Source organism: Aythya ferina, assembly GCF_964211825.1.
Source record: "Aythya ferina genome assembly, chromosome: Z".
NCBI lineage: Eukaryota > Metazoa > Chordata > Aves > Anseriformes > Anatidae > Aythya > Aythya ferina.
Genome location: NC_140299.1, coordinates 38,004,760 through 38,010,759, shown reverse-complemented (window position 1 = coordinate 38,010,759; position 6,000 = coordinate 38,004,760).

The following is a 6,000-nucleotide window of genomic DNA, read 5'->3' as shown; positions in this document are numbered from 1 at the left end:
TTTTGCTTTTTACATAACTTAGCGTAATAAAACTGCATATATTTCTGGTTTATGCAGTATCCAATTCTATTTGGATTCAGAGCCTTTAAATTAAAGTTTGGAAGCAGAAGGCATAACAAAAAGTAGGGTCATAAGTTTTATTCAAACATCACTATTTGTGTGAAATGTAAACGAATTGTGCTGATTAAATGGAGAATTTTTTCTCATCCATAATAGATCATTGGACCTGATTCTTTTTTCAGTGGAGCACCTGATGTGACAAATATAATTAGTTTATCTGCAGTACTTCAAGAAAAGTCACGCTCGCAAGGAAATGTGTCAGAAAATGGTAAGAGAAAGAAGTATGAGAATAAATGAGTCCCACAGGAAAGTTCGTTATGTAAAATGCAGGCAGAATTCCAGTATTCTCATGGTTCTAGCACTGATATGCCAAACTGGCTTATATCCCAACCCTTTGCAGCTGTAATAAATACTGTGTTAAGATGCTTTACCACTTCAGATTTTTCACACACCTGTGTCTCATTCTGACCTCTCCCTTCACCACTAATGAGTCCTCTGTCAGAACTGGATGTGTCTTCTGATTTTCTATCCGTCCCACATTCTTCCAACCTCTTGAACAAATCTCAAGTTTCTGAATGCCACTTTGTCAACTAATTTGACTACTGAGACTAGGGAAAAACAGAGGTAGATTTACTATGAGTCAAGAGCACAGGCAGAGACCCTGGGAGAATGCCATCAACTGCATTCACAATGGTGTGGTTTCTTGACTTCACAGATTTTAAGATTTCTGATGGACAGTGAGTTCTTGAGAGGTTTACTGGGATGAAAAATGTACAGAAACTGAAGGCCTACAATCCTGTGCAGAAAAAGTGACAGACTTATAGTCCTACTTTCCAATGAACAGAAAATATATATATAATAATAATAATAATTAAAAAAAAAGTTACAACTATTCTCTTTAGTTTACAGGACAAATAATTGAACAGTAGGAATAGTTATTGCTCTACAGCTGGTAGGTCAACACAAGAAAAGAGACCAGTAGCAGTAATTCTGACTGGGATTGTTCAAATATATTGCATATACTAGAAAGACAACTTTCCTCCACGCTGAAAGGAAAATTTTTATTTCTACATTAAAATTAGTCTTCGCCTTTCAATTCCTTTTAGTCAAACCCAGGACAGGACCAGAACTGCATTATTGATATTCATGAGAGCAGACCTGCAAACTGGATTGTGGAGTTCATTAGCAGGAACTTGATAATGGAATCAGTGAGCTTGAGCTCTTGGGTGGGGACACATGGCTAGAGTTCAGACTGTCTTTGATAAGTATGAATTTTATGTTTTCTATAATGAACAATCTTTATGTAATATTGAAAATATTTAATTTCTCTCTGGATGTATAGTCCTGTTGATTGGCTCAAAGACATCAAGGGGACACTAACATGTTTTCCTACTTTCATTTTGACTACACGTCTTTTAAATGTTATTTTCCACAACACGTATACATATCTCATGATCAAAAATATCTGTCTACATTTGGCCTGAGATCCTCAGAGGAGTACTGTGGTAATTGCCAGACCTTCCTTAAGTATCTTCCCAGATAAGCTTGCAATTTGTAACATGGGTTTTTTGTGTCAATCTATAGGTCAGTTTCTTTGACCTCAGTGCCAAGGAAGCTCATGGAGCAGGTTATCCTGAGTGTCATCACGTGGCACTTGCAGGGCAAGCAGGCGATCAGGCCCAGTTAGCAAGGGTTTTTGAAAGGCAGGTCCTGTTGGATGAATCTGATCTCCTTCTATGACAAAGTGACACGCTTGGTGGATGACACCCACAGCATTCTCCTTGAGAAACTGTCTGCTCATGGCTTGGACTGGTGTACACTTCATTGGGTTAGAAACTGGCTGGGTAGCTGGGCCCAAAGAGTTGTGGTGAATGGAGTTAAATCCAGCTGGAGGGCGGTCACTAGTGGATTCCCTTAGGGCTCAGTACTGGGGCCAGTTCTCTTCAGTGTCTTTATCGATGATCTGGATGAGGGCATCGAGTGCACCCTCAGTAAGTTTGCAGATGACACCAAGTTAGGTGCGTGTGTCGATCTGCTCGAGGGTAGGAAGGCTCTGCAGGAGGATCTGGACAGGCTGCAGCGATGGCCTGAGGCCAACTGTATGAAGTTCAACAAGGCCAAGTGCTGGGTCCTGCACATGGGGCATAATAACCCCAAGCAGAGCTACAGGCTGGGAGAGGAATGGTTGGAAAGCTGCCAGGCAGAGAAGGACCTGGGAGTGATGGTTGATAGTCGGCTGAATATGAGCCAGCAGTGTGCTCAGGTGGCCAAGAAGGCCAACAGCATCCTGACTTGTATCAGAAGCAGTGTGGCCAGCAGGTCTAGGGAAGTGATTTTCCCCTTGTACTCAGCTCTGGTGAGGCCGCACCTCGAGTACTGTGTTCAGTTTTGGGCCCCTCGCTACAAGAAGGACATGGAGGTGCTTGAGCGGGTGCAGAGAAGGGCGACGAAGCTGGTGAGGGGCCTGGAGAACAAGTCCTACGAGGAGCGGCTGAGGGAGCTGGGCTTGTTCAGCCTGGAGAAGAGGAGGCTCAGGGGCGACCTTATTGCTCTCTACAGGTACCTTAAAGGAGGCTGTAGCGAGGTGGGGGTTGGTCTATTCTCCCACGTGCCTGGTGACAGGACGAGGGGGAACAGGCTTAAGTTGCACCAGGGGAGTTTTAGGTTGGATGTTAGGAAGAACTTCTTTACTGAAAGGGTTGTGAGGCATTGAAATGGGCTGCCCAGGGAAGTGGTGGAGTCACCATCCCTGAAGGTCTTTAAAAGACATTTAGATGTAGAGCTTAGGGATATGGTTTAGTGGAGGACTTGTTAGTGTTAGGTCAGAGGTTGAACTAGGTGATCTTGGAGGTCTCTTCCAACCTAGGTGATTCTGTGATTCTGTGAAATTAACATTGACAGGACATGGCATTGTTGCTGAGGCATTATATCAGCAACCCTAATGTTGTACAAAATAACGTGAATATTAATCACTTTCGTTGATGTAATACACTTATTAGTCAAACTTTCTTTTACATTACATGTCTAATGTTTTTTGAAACTTTACTTCAAACATTTTCAGAAATGTTGCTACTAATTTCCTATCTTACTTCTCTGCTCGACTTCTTTCAACTGATTTAATCTAAAATTAATGTTTCTCAGTCTCGTGATTGAGCTGGATAGGCAATCATCTGTTTTACTGCCAGTGGCTTGTTTGCAAAACTTCATGTATTGGAATTATAAAATGCTTGGTCTTCTATGTGCTTTCAGAAGCCAGTCTGTATCTTTATAAAAAGCAGCATTCGCTTTTGACACAAACTTAACAGCTGTTGTAATATATTGTAAGTTCTAGGCCTTCTTTTGTTTTTGTACTTTCAACCACATTAACTCATTCTTACTGCTTTCTGTATAACTCATTTACTAAAAATAAGATTTTTTCCCCAACATTTTATGTTGTTTTCATTCAATGGATAAATATAGCTTTGTTTTATTCCTATCCTGCTCCTTCTGAGTGTGTGAAGATACTATTGGGATATAGTATTTAAAACTCATTTTGGTATAAAATTTCAGTATTTCATTTGAATCTTGTTAAAACTTAGATTTTGCTCAAAATTCATTGATTCAACAATTCAGACCCTACTTCAGTTATCCCTATATGATTCATTTAAGTGTTCTCCTTTACCCTGATCCTTAAGCATAGTATTATGCTTTAACAGTATTAAACTGTTAAAACTCTTCATTCAATATGTCTCACACCATATCAATGCAAATTTTACATTAACATATCTGACCAATGCACTAAGAAGAGTGCGTAAAACTACCTGCTGGGAATTCTTAGCTAAACATGCCTTTTCTCGGTATTTAGTTCCTGGTAACTCAAAGCTTTGAGGGCATTGAATACATGTGAACCAATGCATTGATTAAAAACTAAAGCTGACAAGGTTAAAAAGGAAGAGAGGAAGAATACTATAAACCATGAATTCTTGAAACAAGAACACAACTCATTGCTCCTAAAGCCCCTGCCTGTACTGTGTTACAAGCTTGTGTTTTGGGGAACATGAACCTAGCCAGTAAAAAAAATAAAATTTAAAAAAAAATCATCATCAACAACAAAAATAATTTATTTTTCTAATAATTATACACAAACTTTTTGATTTTTTTTTTTTTTTTTTTTTTTTTTTTTTAGTAAATTTAAGTGGAAAAGATTAGTCATCTAACCAGAAGCCAGTTACTGCAAGGAAGCAGTAATAAAAATTCGATTACATTTGTTGAGGGTTAAAAGAAGAAAGTTTCTGAAAGTAATCTATGTGCCAGATACTTCAAAAAGTGCCAATTTACCAAAGCTAGGGCAAATTATGAGTGAGTTCTGGAAGAAAAATAAGCACGGTGTACTCTAGAGAAGAAAATAGAATTTTTAAGAAATTTATCAGGTCAAAAAAAAAAAAAAAAAAAAAAAAAAGATTCAGTACCAAGGCAATTTGGCTAAGAGTTCATCTTGATACAGTTGCTAGGAGAAGGGAAAAAAATGCGTCATACACACACAAAAAAAAAAAAAAAGACTAATCATAAGTCATAGGAATTTGAAGGTAGGGAGCATATACAATGGTAAAGGGAAGATTAAGTACAAGCTGCTCTTAGGAATAAGGTGACACTAGAAAGGCAGATATTTTAAAGTATTTTAAAGTATGTTAGGAACAAAAGTACATTAGCAATGTTGTAGGCCCAGCAGGGTTTTACAGACACGGTAAAACATGAGGACAAAGAAATAAGGAAATAGGCATGCCAGACCTGCAGGGAAGGACAATTAAATACTTTCAAATCCATTAGTAACTGGGGACAACTCTGAATAATACTCAGTAGGAACTAAAACAGGCCCAGATATCTTGCAGCCAAAAGTTTGGAGGAGATCTCTTGTTCTGTTTGATGTGATATTTTAATGTATCATGAACTCCAAGAGAAATACCAGACAATTGGAACAGTGTGGCTGTTGTGCCACTATCAGCTATAGTTTAATTAATTAAACGTTGCCATTGGTCAGCAAAAGTAAACAGCACGATAATTTTTAAAAAATATTTGCCTGAATGTTACTGAATGCTTTACGATAAACTGAAGAGCAGCACTAGAAGTGATATAATCAGGCTTCCTGTTCCAGCTCTGCCATGGTCACTGTATGATCTAGCGCAAATGGATTCATTGCTCTTTTCCCTATCAGATAGGGGTACTGGAGCAGGGAGACTAAAAACAGGCCGTTCAAGCAGGCTTTGGTGAGAGGTAATGCATCAATGCTAGTGAAGTTTAGACTACGCGATAGAAGATAAAATAAAAATGCAAACCTTTATTGTATTTGCCAGCAACAGAAACATGTAATTTTTCCAAAACATCTTTTAAGCCAGTATGTTTCTATGTTGCACTTTTAACCTGGAGTTATTTGATGTGTTATTTATCACTACCTTAAAGTAAGTATGTAAACCTGACAGAATCTAAAGACTGCCATTTGGACCCATCACTAACAGGAGACTGTAGTTTTATTCCCTACATAGATACAGTTAAATAGTGGCTTTAATAGTAAAAATATGGGATTTCTTTCATCAAAAAAACAGGATTGCCCTGACCACCATAAGGCATTACCATACAAGACACTAGTAACTCCTGTAAGAGCATGTAAAAGTGGAGTTACTTAGAAAAATATCCCTATGTAGTAAACCCTTAGGACTTAAGAGAGGATTCTTTCTTTTATCCTTCCACTTATGAGAATGATTGTCTGACAATTGCTTTGCTTCCTCATTTGCTCATCTCCCTTTTTTATTCCTCTCATGGCTTTAGCTACATGAGCAGTTTTATTTTGCTCTTACCATTTTTCCCTTGTTTGCAGTTTTAAAATAACTTCATGTTGCAAAGATGAGATTAGTCTACCATGCAATTAACAAAGTTTGTCTATGATAATTCTCAGACACCAGTTAG